We start from the raw sequence: 17,736 nt of genomic DNA on the forward strand, positions 1-17,736 counted from the left end.
CCCCAGCCTTCATTCCTGTGTAGGGTTGCCAGGTTCAATCCCTGAGACTGATCCTGTATCTTTAGGAGAAAAGAAAGTCAGCCAAGTGCAGGTGTCCTTGCAACCCTGTAATAGGAAAAACCACAAGGTGGAATTCTCCCTTCCCCCTGCCCAACTTTTAAAGATACAGAAGACTTCTTGGAGGCTTCAACCAAGAGGTCTTCTGTATCTTTAAAAGTTGGGCAGGGGGAAGGGAGAATTCCACCTTGTGGTTTTTCCTATTACAGGGTTGCAAGGACACCTGCACTTGGCTGACTTTCTTTCCTCCTAAAGATACAGGATCAGTCTCAGGCCATGAACCTGGCAACTCTACTCCTGTGCTATTTTTTTTAAATGCCTTTTTACTCTCTGTTCCAGTTTTTCTGCTTTTTTAGCTTTTTGACCTGTAGCTCTCAGTTGTTGTTGTTGTGGAAGGGGTGTCTACCTTTCCTTGCCCTGGCCTTTGGGGGCATCCCCCGCCAGCCCATAGAGCGTACACCTTATTTCCACTTCTTTCTTGATATATGGATTTCCAAGAATCCATCCTCGCTCTTATGTTCTTCAGCCTTTCAGTTAAATTCAATGAAATCAGGATTGATTGATTATGGATGGGGGGGGGAACGCCTTGTTGTTGTCACTGATTTGAATGACCAAAAAAGGATTTTAGTCTCCTCCTCCATCTTCCTCTATTAATATGCCACCCTTTCCCCACTCTTTTAACAGGTGCATCTTTCTTTCTGAGATGTTTCTGGTCTCCCCCTTATTTCTCATCACTACTGCCTTTCCTTTCCTTTCCTGCCTCCTCCACGACTGATGAGTAAGTGGTTTCTAAGTATGAGAGAGACATTCAAGGGTATACTTAAGAAGAGTCATCGTATATGCTGATTACAATAAGCCACTTTAAAATTAGATTACTTTAAACCTAGAAGGATAGCTCAACAAAGCAGATACCGACCTTGTTGATTTGTCTAGCCAGAGCAGGTGAAGAGTGACTGGTGCGTTGTTAAAATCACCTAGCTGAGTGGGAAGGCAAACATAATGGACTTAAGGTGCAGAGCATTCCAATAAAGTGAGACTTCTTGGATAAATTACAATATGCTATTAGACAAACAGTGGGATGCCACTCTGTGCTTATTTGAAGAGCAGTCAGGGCAAGGAAGTGTTAAAAGAGCCTGACATATGTCAGGAGGCCCTGGCCTTACACTGTTGCTTGAGCGCAGTTCAGTGAACTGCATTAGGCTCTTTTATGATTGGTAATGAGGGCTCTGTCTTCATACCTGGTACAGCAGCAAATGTGGGAAGAGTAGCCTCCAATGAATTTCAGGAATTATATTGGAGACTTCTTGCTCCAGTACACAGAGGAATCTAAATCCAGGAGGGAATTATTTTCATATACACACCCTTTGCTAGAGGGTGTCTTTTTTCTGCAGCTTCCAGCAGGTTCTCTTGGATCAGGATTACCCTCAAAGGAGGAAATCTTCCTATGTATCCCCCCTTTAGGAGCAGAGTAATTGCCCTTAGGTGGTCTCCAAGCTTCACTGTAAAAATGCCTATACCAGCCTCCAAGAACTTGCCAGTGATTGGAAGACATCTGAGACCACATTAAATGGCTGGCTGGATAAGATTTGGGACATGGCGCCTGGCACACCATGGCAGAGTGGTTAGAGGAGCTGCTCCGAGGTGCCTGGTCAAATGACCACAGGGTCATAAAAGATACCCATTGGTGATCTTCACTAGATAGTTGCCATGGTCCCAATACCAGCAACGGGGCCGCTGCTTCTAACAGCATTTCTCAGGGAACACTCAAGAGAGGAAGATGCTGTATGAGAGAGTGCTTGGTCTTTTGCTGCCACCCTCCATTGCCCAGCTGAGGTCAGCCATTGAGGATACTTATTCAAGAACACCCAAATTCTGCAGCCAGCACAGATTCAAGGCAGACAAAGATCATACCTATACTACAAACTTGTATTGGTTTTATTTCACTTTAAACTGTAATTGCTTCATCCAAAGAATCCTGGGAAATGTAGTTCAGTGAGGTTGCTGAGAATCATCCGTAAGAGCTCTCTAAGAACACACCCTTGGCAAAACTACAAGTCCCAGAGTTCTCTGGGGAAGTGGAATTTATATTAAGACTATAGAATGGCTTTGACTAAAACGTACAAATCCTTTTGGTTGATGACATGTTCTTTTTGTTTCACCCAACACAGTCTAATAGTGGGCCAGGAGAGAAGTCTTTTCTGGCAATTATCCATGCTTTCCAAACAGGATCAGTCTGTGAGTACAATGGCAGTAAATTAGTACGCTTTGATAAGTGACCAGGTTGGCAACTGGCCAGAAGACAAAAATAAACAGCCTTCCCTGCTAGTGTCTCTTTAAGAGAGCTTTGAAATATGTGGAAAATCAGCAGGTGAACTTTTTATAGAAGACTGAATGCTTTCACTAGGGTGACCATGCGGCCTATTTTACAGAGGATTGTCCTCTGTTTGGAGATGTCCTCTGTTTGAAGGGCTGTCCAGCCCAAATATCATTTAAAGGTAAAGAACTGTAAGAAAGGTGATGAGAGGCCTTGAAGTTACCCATCAAAAGTGAGCAGCTAGACACAGGTCACCTGGTCACAGTCTTCCCCATTAGGTATTCTTACTGTATTTATCAATCGTTTCTAAACTGGTAATGTATAAACATAAGGTGGCATTCAGTGCTAGCCCTATTCAGAATAGACCCATTGGAGTTAATAAACACGACTAACTTAGGTTCATTAATTTAATGGGTCTACTCTGAGTAGGACTTAGTTGACTACGACCCATATAATTAGCATATGCTAATTTTGTGCAAATCTGTGTCTTCTTTTTTTTGAGTTGCATTCTCCCTCCCCCTTTCTTTAATTTTTGTTGAGATGCCACCCTAATTATCACCGTGGCGCAGACTGGTAAGCAGTGGTGACACAGCCAAAGCTCTGCTCATGGCTGGAGTTCGACTCCAACGAAAGGAGGAAGTCGAATCTCCGGTAAAAGGGGTCGAGGTCCACTCAGCCTTCCATCCATCCGTGGTCGGTAAAATGAGTACCCGGCATATGCTGGGGGGTAAAGAAAGGCCAGGGAAGGAACTGGCAATCCCACCCCATATATACGGTCTACCTAGTAAACATCGCAAGACATCACCCTAAGAGTCGGAAACAACTCGCACTATAAGTGCGGGGACACCTTTACCTTTTTAATCACTGCAGATCAGACCATAGCTAGGGCAACATGATAGAGGGGGAAGTTGGTTTAGAGGCTGGCAACCATATTAGTAGCTTAAAAAGAATCCCTGGATTTCTGCAGCTCCACTTGTAGAAGATCTTAAAATTCATTTCATAGTAACTTTTCATTTGGCACTTCTAAAGCGTGGATCTAAAATTTAAATAATGTGGTAATTTAGTGAGTTACCATTCCAGTAAATAGATAATCTTTTAACACCTAGACAATGCCGTGACAGCCCTTTCAGTTCCTGGAGAATTCTGGGAGGATTGTGGATGGCAGAGCTGCAACCTCCAAAGGCAGAAAAATAGTTCAGTAGCACTCAGGATAACTTCATTTGAACAAAAGCAACTGCCCAGCACATGACAGAATGAAAGTCCTGAGCTGCAGCAAAGGTTTCCTGTTAAGAAAATATTGGCTGTCTCTTCCATTGTACTGAAATCAATTTGCAGACACGTAGGAAAATGGGTGGTGGGCGGAATTGTGCATATTTCCTAAAGCTTGATTACCTCTGTCAGAATATGCCACATAATTCATGGTGAAACATCTATTTTATGTGTCTTCTAGAATGGCGGAATCTCAGCACTTCCCAGGAGCTTGTTAAAAATAAAATCACTCAGTGATGTTTTGCTGTCTGATGATATGGGTGCATGGGGATCTTCACTGCAATGCTAAGGAGAGACTTCCCTTCCTTTGTCTTTTTAGTTATGGGTCTTTTCTCCCAGTACTTCAGATTCCCATAATATCAAAGAGAGAGGAAAGAGCAGAGCTACCTTTTTACCCCTTCCCCAGGAAGCAAGAAATGCAATCAGAATGGCCCCCCTTCCTTCCAGATGTAGCCATTAAAATGTATTGTTATAGGATTGTGGGGGTGAGTTTGGATACCTCTGAGAACCTTTAATTCTGTGCCTGTAAGAAATATAACTTGCAAAGGAAGACCCCTGCTACACTGGTCACACTAGTCTCCTTTATTAATCTGTTAGAGTGGCCAGGTGAACTAATGGGTCTGTCAAGTTTCCATAATCAGGTGAATAGATTTTGGGCAAGAGAGATCCTGTTGTTATTGGAACTCTTTTCAGGAGAGAGGCCCTTTCCCTTGCCTCCCCAGACCTGGAGCCAAGAAGAGGCTTGTGTTTTTAGTTTAGTCTGGAAAAGCTGGGAACCAGAGAGACCTGCTTTCTGCACTATTGCTTTGCGGTGCTTCCTACAAGCCTGATGGAAAAGCAAGATCAATTGGACTGCTAATGCTCTGGACTCTTCCATCTTATGCTCAGGCTGTGAATGTGTGTCAATAAACCACATATCATAAAGACACCATAGTCTCCGCTGACCTTCATTCCAAGGAAACCAAACCCTGGGTAAGTGCAGGAACCCCTGGAAGTTTCACACCGCTTGGAGATTGGGGTGGCACGCAAATGTATTGACTACAGAGTACTTTTAGGATCACAGTGTGCATGGAAAGCTATTTCCTGATATTCCAGTAGTGTAGTTCATCATTTCTACACACAGGGCAAGCACCCAATTCTACTATGCCCCCACCCCACAGGAAACTGTGCACCTTTCAGGCTGATTAAATTCTAAGATCTCACTGCAAAGATAAATTGTTCCTGCTCATAAGCTGCATGGAATAGAGGTTTATTTATTTGTTACATGGATAGGTAAAGTTTTCCACCTTGAGTTCCTTGAAAGCATCCATGGTTCCTCCTCCAAGTTATCATCACAATGACCCTAAGAGGTAGGTTAAACTGAGTGACAGTGACTGGCCCCATGTCATCCAGTGAGCTTCATCGTTGAGTGGAAATTTGAACCTCGCTCTTCTTAGTCCACTACTTTAGCATCATACTGGCATTGCCCATGTTCCCTAGCAAATGTGGGCTTAACATCTACCTTAGCTTTTCTTTTCACCTTTGCCCAAACCACCATATTATGTGTTTGCTTCTCAAATGGAGAGGTGGGAAAGCGCTTTGGAGCAGGAATTAATGTCATCTTGTATTTTCTGTAAAGCATTTCATATTCCGATGGTACTTTAAAAATTATAATGGAGGCTCTTCCAAGTCTGAAGTTATGCTTGGACTTCAGAAGTTACGGTCATCGTAACATATTTTGCTACTTTACTTACAATTTCAGCCCTTCAGCTACTTTTGCAACTTTCATGAGGTGTTATTGCAAGCTATAATTCCCCATAAATTATTAGGCACTTAAAAATCACAAAGATGCAGCAGTCGCTAGTGTGTATATTCCTCCTACCTATGTATTGTATTGTGCACTCCAATCTCCAAATGGTGAGAGACTTGTGCTTACCCAGGTCAGAGAAGACTGTCGTGCCTGTAGCATATATGGTTTTATTTACACATATACACAGCCTGAGAGCCAGTGTGGCGTAGTGGCTAGAGTGTTGGACTATGAGCTGGGAGACCAGGGTTTGAATCCCCACAGAGCCATGAAGCTCACTGGGTGACCTTGGGCCAGTCACTGCCTCTCAGCCTCAGAGGAAGGCAATGGTAAACCACTTCTGAATACTGCTTACCATGAAAACCCTATTCATAGGGTTGCCATAAGTTGGAATTGACTTGAAGGCAGTCCATTTCCATTTCATTTCCATACACAACCTGAGCACAAGATGGAAGGGCTCACAGGATTAACTCTTCAACAGATCTTGCTTCCCCATTATGTTTCTAGGGAGGCTCAAGAGTGTCCACAGAATTTTGGGGGGAAGGGGAGGTCAATGAATTGTTACAGCAGGTCTTTGGTACCCACCCACCCACCATTACATTTAGAATTCCAGGGAGGTAAGTGCCCCCTTGCCCCCTCTGCAGACATCCTTGGGAGGGCTCCCCCAAGCCATACTGCTTTGGATTCAGCACAGAGAGTGATATGCTCTTTGTTTCCAGCTCCAGATCAGCCAAAACTAATACAAAAGCTACCTCCTGGCCCCAGCCAGGGGAGGGGCAAGGGCTACCCTCCTGAAGGAGCATCACTGGCCATTTGTTCCTATGGGAACACATCTGCTCTTCACCAAGTCTTTAGACATGTGTCTGTTGACCCGACCAACCTATTAAATTAACAAAGAAGCTGGCTTGACCAGTTCAGCAGGTTCCCTCCAGACAGGGCTGGTGCCAAAAGGCGGCCAGGTAGGGCCTGGCAGAGGGCCCCCTGATAGGGTGGGGGAGGAGTAGCGCTCTTTGCCCCTAAGCCAATGATATCTCTGTACTCAGAGGCACATTACCAAATTCTTGCAAGCTATACAGCAAGTGGATTGGACTGTGAAAGACCAACCCAAATGGTGTTTGCATTCTGACAAATTTGTAGGGCAGTCCAATATCTCAGAGAGGAATTCAGGTCTACTGCTCTTCTGGTGCATTCACTATAGCTGCCCAATTTCCCTGCTTTTTAAAGTTTGATAGAAATATCTGTGGGCTATAGGTACATTCTTAAACCGCAAGGTTTTTTGCCTATTAGTGAATTATATACTCTTTTCAATAAGGCCTTGTGAGAAGTCATCCTGCTAAATAAAGACACTACACAGAAGCAGCGGGGGAGGGATGAAATGTGTGTTTGTGTGGCCTGGTCAAAACACATGTTCCTCCCCTCCTTATTTAAGCCATGCACCTCCCAGAGGGAGCTCAGAATGCTACCTTGTTGAACACACCACACATGGCCACACCAAGGTGAGGGAGAAGGGAATCAATAATTAAAAATGATACTAAAAAGAGATATGGCTTATACTTTTATATAAATTAATATTAAATTGATATAAAATGGGTGGAGCCTAGAATTTTACATTAAATTGATATAAAAGGGGTGGGGCAGAGCAGGAGGTGGGACTAGGGGCCATTCTTGATTCCTATTGGTGGTGGTATTATTTCTTCCTATTGGCTGATGGGACCTGTCAAAATGAGACTGATGAGTGCTATGCTTATTTTCTTCTCTTTCGTTCTATGGACCTTGACTTTGGGGAAGAAGCAGCAAAATGGCTTGAGCTATCCTGCACATCAACCCATTGCAGGTCTCTTCAGATTTTATTTTCCTTTTGTTATGGAAATATGCAGAGTAACTCAGCATCTGAGCTTGGAGTAGGCAGTGTGTGTATTTACCTTAGAAGCAGGCTTTTAATCCTGCATTTAAATCACTGAGACTTAAGACTTAGTAAAATAAGAAAAGCTACTTTATTTATAGAAATATATTGTAGATAGGAAAGGCATATCTAGTTCTAACTAAGTTGGAGGCGCAATGCCCAGACTTGGGTACTGCCATCATGGCTCAGGAGAGACGAAGTCAAAGAAAAAGACAAAGGAAGGAGGGGCAAGTCAGCTTCCCTGAGCATATCAGTTTACAACGGAAGGAAGTTAGGTAGAGAAGGGCACAGGTAAAGGTAGGCAAGCCTAACCAGCTGGAGGACCCTAACTCTATCTTCCTTCTGGAATACAAACAAAAGAACCCAAACAGGAGTTTCAACACCTTAAATATGGCTAGCTCCTGAACATAAGAAATTTTGGACATGGTTAGGTTACAAGGACCAGTCATTGATTTATCTCTTAATTCAGTCAGCTAGTCAATGCAGATCAAATGCAAAGATGTATCACTGAACACTAAAGTCAGGATCATTCAGACCATGGTATTCCCGATTTCTATGTATGGATGTGAAAGTTGGACGGTGAAAAAAGTGGATAAGAGAAAAGTCAACTCATTTGAAATGTGGTGTTGGAGGAGAGCTTTGCAGATACCACGGACCACGAAAAAGACAAATAACTGGGTGTTAGAACAAATTAAACCAGAACTGTCACTAGAAGCTAAAATGATGCAACTGAGGTTATCATACTTTGGACACATATTGAAAAGACAGTATTCACTAGAAACATCCATAATGCTGGGAAAAACAGAAGGGAGTAGAAAAAGAGGAAGGCCAAACAAGAGATGGATTGATTCCATAAAGGAAGCCACAGACTGGAACTTACAAGATCAGAACAGGGTGGTTCGTTATAGATGCTCTTGGAGGTCGCTGATTCATAGGGTCGCCATAAGTCGTAATCGACTTGAAGGCACATAACAACAACAAAGTCAATGCAGATACTGAGCCTTAATTGTCTTTAACTGAGAAATTATAATTGTCATGACTGTTGAGAATAACTGAGCTATGTGCCCTTTGTACACTTGATTGCCATATAAATGATAATTATTAATGGGTAGAATAAATGGTGGCTTTCTCTTTTCCTTCTAGGTTTTGGGTTATGTTTTCAAAGTTCCCTGCAACCAAAAGCCAAGTGATGGAAGACCTTGTACAAAACAAGAAAACCTGTATTTATTTTTCAAAATGTTCCAGTCTTTGTCGGCCAGAGAAAGGTGATACCCCCAGACTCTTTGAGCTAATGACCGTGTTTACCTTTAAGCCATAACAGAGCAATTCTGGTGCAAGCCTGAAGTTTTCTTGAAGATATAGTTGTGATAAATGCTTCATTGGCAATGACAGAAATGTTATTCTCAACCACCAGAGCCATGGAGGTGCTGAAAGGAATAGCATGAACTCAATTACAATCTATGTGGGGTGGCTGATTCCTATCTGGCGGAAGTGGCTAAAGAATAATTTTACATAGAAATTTGATCCCTCGACATCAAAAACCTATATTCAGAAAGCTGCAGCTAGCTGCAAAAAGCTTAAATCAAAGATTGGCATCTCTGCTGACGTGAACAGACCTGCCTGCAAGGTGTTGACAACGGGCAGTAATTAACCTCCTAAAAAAGCAGCAGGCAAAGATTTGTACTTTCTATCAGCCTCTGGTAGTTGCTTTACACCATGTAGAAATAAGTTTGTAAATACTTGCCACTAATCTATGTGCCCCCATGGTGCTCCTATAATGTATGAGAATAGTCAGTTACATTCATATTTTTGTGTGTATATACCATGTATCAATACCATAGGAATCTCCAGGGTCAATCATGATTTCTGATGGCAGGAGTCACCAAACTTTTTAGATGCAAACTGGACAAACTGTTGTGGGCCACAGACACACACACGCATGCAGGCAGGCAGACAGACAGACAGACCGACCGACCACAGCCTATTGTCTTGGCCACAATAGAATGATCATTTCAGTCATAATTTCAGTCAAGGTAGGCAACCCTGCCAACACCAACAAAGACTTTAGTGGCTCCATGAAGGTGCCACATTGGTTACCCCTCTCCTATGCAATGCACCCAGTGTACATTAACTTTCGTGTGTTATGAGAAACAGTGTGTGCACACCCGGTATTAGGCAAATGTCTGCTGTTTTTATAACCTGTGACGTCAGCCTTATAAAAACTAGTGCTACTTTGTATTTAAGGCATCAGTTTAGGACTCTGGAGAGCTGGTGGGGAAGTGAAGGAGATGACAGGATCACAAATGGAAGCAGGGAAAAGCCACAGCTGCCCTGTTTATTCGCTGCTTTGGGGGATTGAAAAACATAACCATGTCCTGTGGCAACCATACTTGCAGGGTGGATTTATCATAAGCACTTCTCTGTGACTATTAAAAGATATAAATTTTGCAAGATCCAGACCAGTGTTTTGTGTTTTTTAAAGTCATTCCATGGTGATCTTCATGTGGAACCCAGGGGCTCTAAATCAGATGGAGAGTTGCTCAGGATCTGGACAGGCTAATTTAGAGAGGCCCGAGACCTAGTCACAAAAAGCTAAAAGATGCCAGTATTAGTCTCTTCCAGCAAGGTACTGCAGCTTTGGTGATCTTCCAGGAGAAACAACTTAAGAACTGGACAGCAGCCAGTTAGAATCAGTTCTTCCCTGAAAGTTGGTGCATGGATAATCATACAAGGGGGACCCTTTCAGTCTCTTTCTTTCTTTTAGTCATATTCCAGCTGTTCTGCAAGCAGCTCAGAGCACCATGTTATCCCTGCAACTGCTCTATGAGTAATAATGACTGGCCCAGGGAGATTCTGTGAGCTTCAGAGCTGGGCAGGGATTTGAATCTGTATGTTCTAGAATCAAACCCTGGAAGCTGCCCCCGGCATAATTTCATCCAGCCCCCAGGCATTTCCAAGGACTCTTCACCACTGAGGCAGTGAGTCGAGCAGTTGCTCAGGGGCAAGGCCAGCATAAAAGGAAAGCGTCCCACCCCAGCAGAGTTTGGAAGGAAGTGAGATGGTGCCTGGTTGAGGAAGGTGACTTTGGACCGGGGCCCAGGTTGACAACAGGGAGTGACATGGGAAAAAGGCAGATGCGAGGAAGTACTTCTCTTGCGTGTGTGTGTGTGTGTGAGAGAGAGAGAGAGAGAGAGAGGCCACCTACTCCATTAAAGAATATTGGAAATAATAATTGTAATAATGGCAATTATTATTATTATTATTAGTTGTTGTTGTAGTAGTAGTAGTAGTATCCCCAATAGGAGGAGCAGCTATCTTCACCTGCCTGCCCCTCCACTTCTCTAGCAGAGCAAAGATGGATAAATTGTGTCCTTATAGATGTTGTTGGACTGCAGTTCCCATCAACCCTGACCCTTGACTATGCTAGCTAGTGCTGATGGGAACTGGAGTCCAACAACATCTTCACCTGCCTCCCTCTCCAGTTACATTGTAGGGCAAAGATGAAGAAATAGTGTCCTCCTAAATGTTGGACAGCAACTCCCATTAAACTGGACCCTTGGCTATTCTGGCTGGTGCTGATGAGAAGTCCAGCAACATCTGGAGGACCACAGGTTCTCTGTCCCTGTTATATAATATTGTCCCTATTGGTCATTGGTCCTAACCTGAGTAGTAGCCAAAGCTTCAGGAGATGGCAAGACCACAGCACTAACTTCCTGATATGTGACAGTCCAGCCATTGAGATCTTTGGAAGGAGTCCTATTCAGGATCCTACTGCTGGGAGAGGACTAGGCTGGGCTGGCAAGAGCCTTCTCGTGGTGCACTTTTTATAGAATTCCCAACTCTGGAGATGTGTTAGGCATAATCAGTATTTCACTTTCACCATTTATTGAAGATGCCCCTCTTCACCCAGGCTTTTGGGTCCTTCTGATGTTGTTCAATTAGACTTTCAAATCTGAATTGCTGAACAATTTATTGGACTGTATTATCTTGCTGCTGCTTTGACGTTATAGTTTGGGTGGTTTTAATTGGTTTTTGCTATTGCTTGTTTTGTATTTTACTTGTGAACCGCTCTGTGTGAATACTCTCCCATTGAAGAGCTCACTTGCTAGTGAGTCTTGTGAGTGAGTCACTGTTCCCAATGCAACTCCTGATTGAAGGAAGTGTGTCCAGCACTAAGTCATGCAGAGAGGAGCCTGCCAGTCAGCCAGGCTTCTTGCACATGGTACAGAGATGAGGCAGAACTAATACCACTCCATCAGAGGCTTTTTGGAAAGAGGCGAGACTACTGAATCATGCAGAGAGTGACAGCCTTTTCTGCAGACCAGTGCTTTGGACTTAACAAGAGCTTAAATGAACAGCACAGAGTTGGAAATATTGCTGGAGCCAGATATTAAACAAAATAAATGTGAAAAGAGAAAAATATGTTAGTGGTAGAAATCACAGTAGAGGCTCATCTGTAATATGAAACTGTTTTAAGAGAGTGATTCAGGAAGTTATCTGGAGATGAATCAAGTTGGTTTGCACAGAGCCAAAAGGCCTCAGGTAGTACCAAAGAAGGCAGAAGCAAAGTCAGCTCTCCATTATAGGAACATAAAAGCAAGCACTTGTTCAGGTCTGTCTCTAGCTCTAATCAGAACACCTAGGTCCTGTGGAAGGCAGAGAGCAAAAGTAGAGGAAAACAATGTAGAAATTAATTTTAGATGATGTGCAAAGTAGATGTTCCTGTGTCACCATAAGACTGTCACATTTTGCAAAACAGGACTCTACTGCTCCTTTTACCAGCAATATTCTTCTCTTCTCACCCCACTCACCGAAGTTGGCTCAAATACTATGCTGATGTTTGTATTTTCCCCTTCCTAATGGACCATCATGGCTACGCTTTTTGAATGTGTCCCAGCCACTGTACCACTATGTTCTTTTTTCCATTGTCCAACTTAAACCGTCTGATTAGCCAAGAAAAAATGAACCTGCTTCCCATTGTCTGAAAATCCAACCTGAGATATAGAAATTGATTTGGCATCTTGTTATTAGCACAACGGTAGCAACAAAACATCCTGCAATCAGAACCTAGTTAAAAATTCTATTGCTGGGTCAGCAAGAACAGGCTGCAGACGGTTCATTGTACCCAGACTGCATTGGCTCTGCGTTGCTGAACAGGAGAAAGTGCAAGTGGGGTGGGGGGAAGAGAAAAAAGTATGTCATTGAGATGTGCCCCAGAGAGCAGATCAATTGAAGGAGCTCTCAGACCATCTCTTCTTTAAATCTTTTCACAGCACTTAGCAACACAATGGGAAGGAACTAATAAGTGCTACTGTAGGATGGTTCATCTGGGGAAGAAAAAGTAACCTTTACAAAAAGTAAGCCAGGAGCCAATTTATTACACAGTTTGTATGCCTTATTAGTCTTCAGTGCCAGTGTGCCAATAACAATCTGCACCCACTTGTAGACTGTTTATCCAGTTGGGTGTACCTGGGCTATGATCCAATGCTAAATTCCATTCCTGGGTGTGTGTCATGAAATCAGAATATAAGACAAGGGACAGGAGCTGGGTCGGCTTTCAAAAATGTTAGTGAAGGGCTTGAGAGTATGGCTAGTGCTTCAGGACCTTGGCTGACTCACTGAGAATGGGAGTAGAGGGAGCAGGATGGATAACCGTAACAACCTTTAAGTAGTATAAGTTGAAGGCCTTCCTAGATCTCTCTGTGGACATTCCTTTTGATCATCATAATCTACTTTGGCATGCCATCCTCCAATTTGAGCCTGGGCCTTGTAATATATGAATTAGGTCATCCATTTTGAGGATTAACTGTTCTTGTAACTCTAAGCAGTGTCCCAGATCAGACAGAACCTAATATCAGGGAAGCACAAGATGGTCATTATCTACATTTGGAATGTAGCAATTAAGGCTACAGGATACTGTACCCAGAAAATCTGAAGGCAAGCACAGCTTTTGCAGAAGCAAAGATAGCAATCAGAGTTCAGATCTAACACAGCCTATAAAGCATTGTTGCGTGTGACTAAGTTAAACTATTGGAAGAGCCTGTAATAGGAAATAAAGTTTAGACATAGGGTTGATTCACCCTTGTGTATACGTATCTGGATTTCTTCTTTACTTGATGACTGGCAGCTATGTGAACAGCGAAAATCAGTGTGTACAAGGTGATGATATGAAAGTTCTAGCTGTGGTGTTAGATATGTGATGGCCCATGCACTTATACATTGAGAGCCACTTTGGTGTAGTGGTTAGAGTGTCAGACTAGAACCTGGGAGACCAGGATTCAAATCTCCACTAGGCCATGAAGCTCACTGGGTGATCTTGGGCCAGTCAGTGTCTCTCAGTCTAACCTACCTCATAGGGTTGTTATAAGGATAAAATTGGGAGGGGAGAACCATGTTTGGACCTCACCTTGAGCTCATTGGAGAAAAGGTGGGATATAAATGTAATAAATAAATAAAACACCACTAGGTGTTTCAATCAAGTGATGAACATGCATGTGTGAAACAGCCCACTGTGTTCAATAGAATGTTTTTCAGAAGTATTTCTCCATGGAACATGAACATTACATCAGACAGTCCCTCTGTACCAGGAACTCCCAACATAATTTGCTAGCCTGCTTACACACAATACTTCCCAACTGGTTGTTGATTGGTTTGGATGTCCTGTACATCTTCTAACCTACACCATTTATGACCCCCTTATTTGCCAGAATTAGGGCATTGCCTTTTTCTGCTGTTGCGGTGCTGGTTTGTTTTTTCAAAATACTTGATGGTCCATTTGTGTCTATGGTGTGCTTGCTGTTTTATTGATACTTTTTTCCTTTTAAGCTCAGTTGCGCTTTCATTTCTTCCGTCAGCGTATTTTTGACATAGCTTTCCCCTTTTAAAAAAGTTTGGATATATCCGTGTTTGTGGCCCACTAATATCCATCTCGAATTTGGGAACTTTATTAAAGATTCAGGATCTACAGAAGCTATTTTAAGTGTTCCTAACTGTGCCTTGGGCTTGAGTGGACCCTGTGTTTTGCCATTTCCCACAGGTGCATTCTGGTACTGCAAGCATTACACGCAGTGGAGAAATGTTACTATGTGTTTCTGACAGACACGTACGATGAGATCTTTTGCCCAGTGTGTAATGGAGGGATTACACCTATTGCTAGTACATGGGAGAATTAATTCTCAGACAACAGACCAGAGTTTTGTTTTTTTTAAGATATACAATTTCATTACAAATCGAAATATGCAGATTACAGGATGAAAAATGATGAGTTAAGCTAGCAGCATTCGTATCAGATTCATATCATAAATGATATGCAACCAGTATGATCCATATCACAGTTGTTACTGCTGAGGTAGTGTGAGGTAAGAAGAACCACCTACCAAAGATGGAGAAAAGAAGGGGAGGGATGAGAGACACTGTGACCAGAGTGGGTGAAGTCAGCAGTGTTGGCTGTGGTCAGGCAGAGCCATGGAAGTGGCCTCCTGACACTGACATCATTCTGACTTATCTGTCTGGTGCTGGGGCAAGGTGGCAGGCTGCATGGGCACACTGACAGGAGTGCCAAATTGGCTCCACCAGTGCATCCACACTGCCCCAGCCACACTGCTGCCCTGTACTGCCCCATCTAGGCAAGCTGCAAGTGATGCTCACGTTGGGAGGGTGGCTCTGCCCCACTACATTGACTGCTACCAGCTTAAGTGGTATAAGAAGGGGAATTCAGACAAGAGGGCACTGCTAGTGGTAGCAAGGCTAAAAAACTGAAAGGGGGGGGAGAGAAAGAGAGAGAGAGAAGGGACAATATTACCTCTCCTAGGGCCTGCAAAAGTGAGATGAGAGCTGAGTCCAGAGATCACAACTGCTAGAAGTTCATGGGGTTGGTTGTAAGGGAGAGATGGGGTTAGCTGAATCCTGTGGGATCCGGAAGCAAGAGAAGCTTCCTGAATGAGACTAAGAGGGGATGCTGCTCCCTCAGATCCCAAACTCAATGAAGTTCAAAACAGCAAAAACAGAGAAGAGAGTGGAATATTGAGAGGTAGGGTAGGAAGTGAGCCAAAGCTAACTAAAGGAAGAGGCAGTCTCGAGTGTCCCACAAAGTAATCCTCCTCCAAGCAATCCATGAAATGGACCCTTCAAGAGTTCACTCAAGGCCCAACTGGGGAACCTTCGTTTAGATTGAATTAAACCTGGAGGGTTTTTCCCTACATGGCAAACAGAAGCAACTGTCTTGATGAGAGCCGCCCGAAGAGCTTCCTTGGGTGTGAAATGAATAGAGACATTCAGTTCCTATGCATACCTCCAGGGGAAGGTTTCTTTTCTGAATGCTAATTAGATGCTAATTGCTGTTAACGGGTTGACCAGCAGTGATAGGACTTTAAGGGTACTGCTGTATTGCAACCGGGCTCTAAGAGGGCCAAATTCAAAGTGTGCTCTTAGATGGTTTGATTCATTGTGAATTGAGAGATGCGAAAGGCACTTGTATGTCTGCTGTTCACATGCAATTACCCAAAATTGACAAGAGGCTCTCCCATTGGAGCTAACAGGTGTGAACTTAAGCTGTCTTAGCATGAAGCTTATGGACAGCCAGGGTTAGTCCAACTTTCCTAGGAAAAATGAAAGTAGCTAGAGTCAAGGTGCTTACAGTGATCCTCAAAAGACCAAGCCCCTGATTTATGGAACAATCTCCCTGAGGAGATACGCCTGGCGCCAACACTTCTATCCTTCCGGCGCCAGGTTAAAACTTTCCTCTTCGCCCAGGCATTTTAATATGTTTTTAGTATGTGTTGGAATTGTTCATCTTTTAAAATTTTAAATCTTTTTAATGTGTTTAAATTGTTAATATGTGTTTATTGTATTTTGATGTTAGTCTTGTGCACCGCCCAGACAGCTTCGGCTATGGGGCGGTATATAAGTTTAATAAATAAATAAATAAATAAATAAGCACTTGGTAACAACAATGTCCCAATAGAAATGGCTCTTAATGGGAATGCTTTCACCTTCGCAAGGAACAGCAAGTGCATATAATGGACTGCTAGAAAGCTTTTAATGTTAAGAGGATAGATCTACAAATATGCAGGTGTCAGGATGCAGGATTGGGGCCCTGATGTTTCAAAAGATGAGGAGAGGGAGGGGGTCATTTGGCCAGAGCCGTGTGAAGAAGAAGCAGAAGAGGGGGAGGGAATCTCTGAGATAGAACTGTCTGGGAGCGAGGACCTTGAATGTCCAACAGACATAGATTCCTACCGTGAGCTTCCCACGCCTCCTCCCCCTCTGGGCTTGGAGAAGTTGGAGAAGAAGGGAGGGCAAGGGGGAATCCATAAGAACATAAGAAGAGCCTGCTGGATCAGGCCAGTGGCCCATCTAGTCCAGCATCCTGTTCTCACAGTGGCCAACCAGGTGCCTGGGGGAAGCCCGCAAGTAGGACCCGAGTGCAAGAACACTCTCCCCTCCTGAGGTTTCCGGCAACTGGTTTTCAGAAGCATGCTGCCTCTGACTAGGGTGGCAGAGCACAGCCATCACGGCTAGTAGCCATTGATAGCCCTGTCCTCCATGAATTTGTCTAATCTTCTTTTAAAGCCGTCCAAGCTGGTGGCCATTACTGCATCTTGTGGGAGCAAATGCCATAGTTTCACTATGCGCTGAGTAAAGAAGTACTTCCTTTTGTCTGTCCTGAATCTTCCAACATTCAGCTTCTTTGAATGTCCATGAGTTCTAACCCCCTCCTGATCCAGGAATAAGCAAGGAGAAGCAGCCAGATGGTTTAAGCATTGCCCCCCCGCTTTCCCCCATACCCGAGTCAGATTTCTCAGAAGGGGAGGGGGCATTGGCACCCCCTTCACCACGTACAAGGAGACAGCAAAAGAGGCGGCAAAAGAAGGGGGAGAGGCGGGGTATGGGTGAGGGCACTTTGAGGCGGAGTGAGAGAATTTGCACTCGATTGCCCCCTTCTTAAGGGACGGGGGGAATAGTGATTCCTTGTTCTGTCAACTCTCTTCTATGTCGCAGGTTATGTTTTGTAATTGAAGTTCATGAGACGGTGCAGTCTTTGCCTGGATATTATTTTAATAAAAACTGAATTGCTTTCACCAATTGGTCTGGTTCCTGAGCCCCAACCTGGACACGACAGTTTGACAGAACCACCTACCCAACCCTCAACGCTTCTGCCACTTGAACGGGACAAGATGGAACAGGGAGCAGCAGGGGGGACAAAGCCCACTTCTGAGGCGGAGGAAGTGCGACAGCTGAGGACTGATGTTGCAGATTTGCAGGCAGATGTCCAAACCTTGTTGGCGTCAGTAAGGGCATTGAAAACTGACAACCAAACTTTGAAATCCATGATAACCCAAATGCGGACAACCCCTTCAGCCGCTGTGGTTAAGATCCCGATTGGATTGCCACCTAAGTATGCGGGAC

The 17,736-nt window shown here is 43.8% G+C and overlaps 1 long non-coding RNA gene across 1 annotated transcript; it reads left to right on the plus strand.

Moving 5' to 3' along the window:
* The first annotated feature begins 746 nt into the window (after positions 1-746).
* On the plus strand, positions 747-9,759 carry LOC133390916 (uncharacterized). Its single transcript, XR_009764496.1, has 4 exons — positions 747-835; positions 2,226-2,292; positions 7,218-7,260; positions 8,473-9,759. It is a non-coding gene; the product is annotated as an uncharacterized LOC133390916 (long non-coding RNA).
* Positions 9,760-17,736: the final 7,977 nt, after the last annotated feature.

The sequence above is a fragment of the Rhineura floridana genome, chromosome 8 (assembly GCF_030035675.1).
Source record: "Rhineura floridana isolate rRhiFlo1 chromosome 8, rRhiFlo1.hap2, whole genome shotgun sequence".
Taxonomy (NCBI): domain Eukaryota; kingdom Metazoa; phylum Chordata; class Lepidosauria; order Squamata; family Rhineuridae; genus Rhineura; species Rhineura floridana.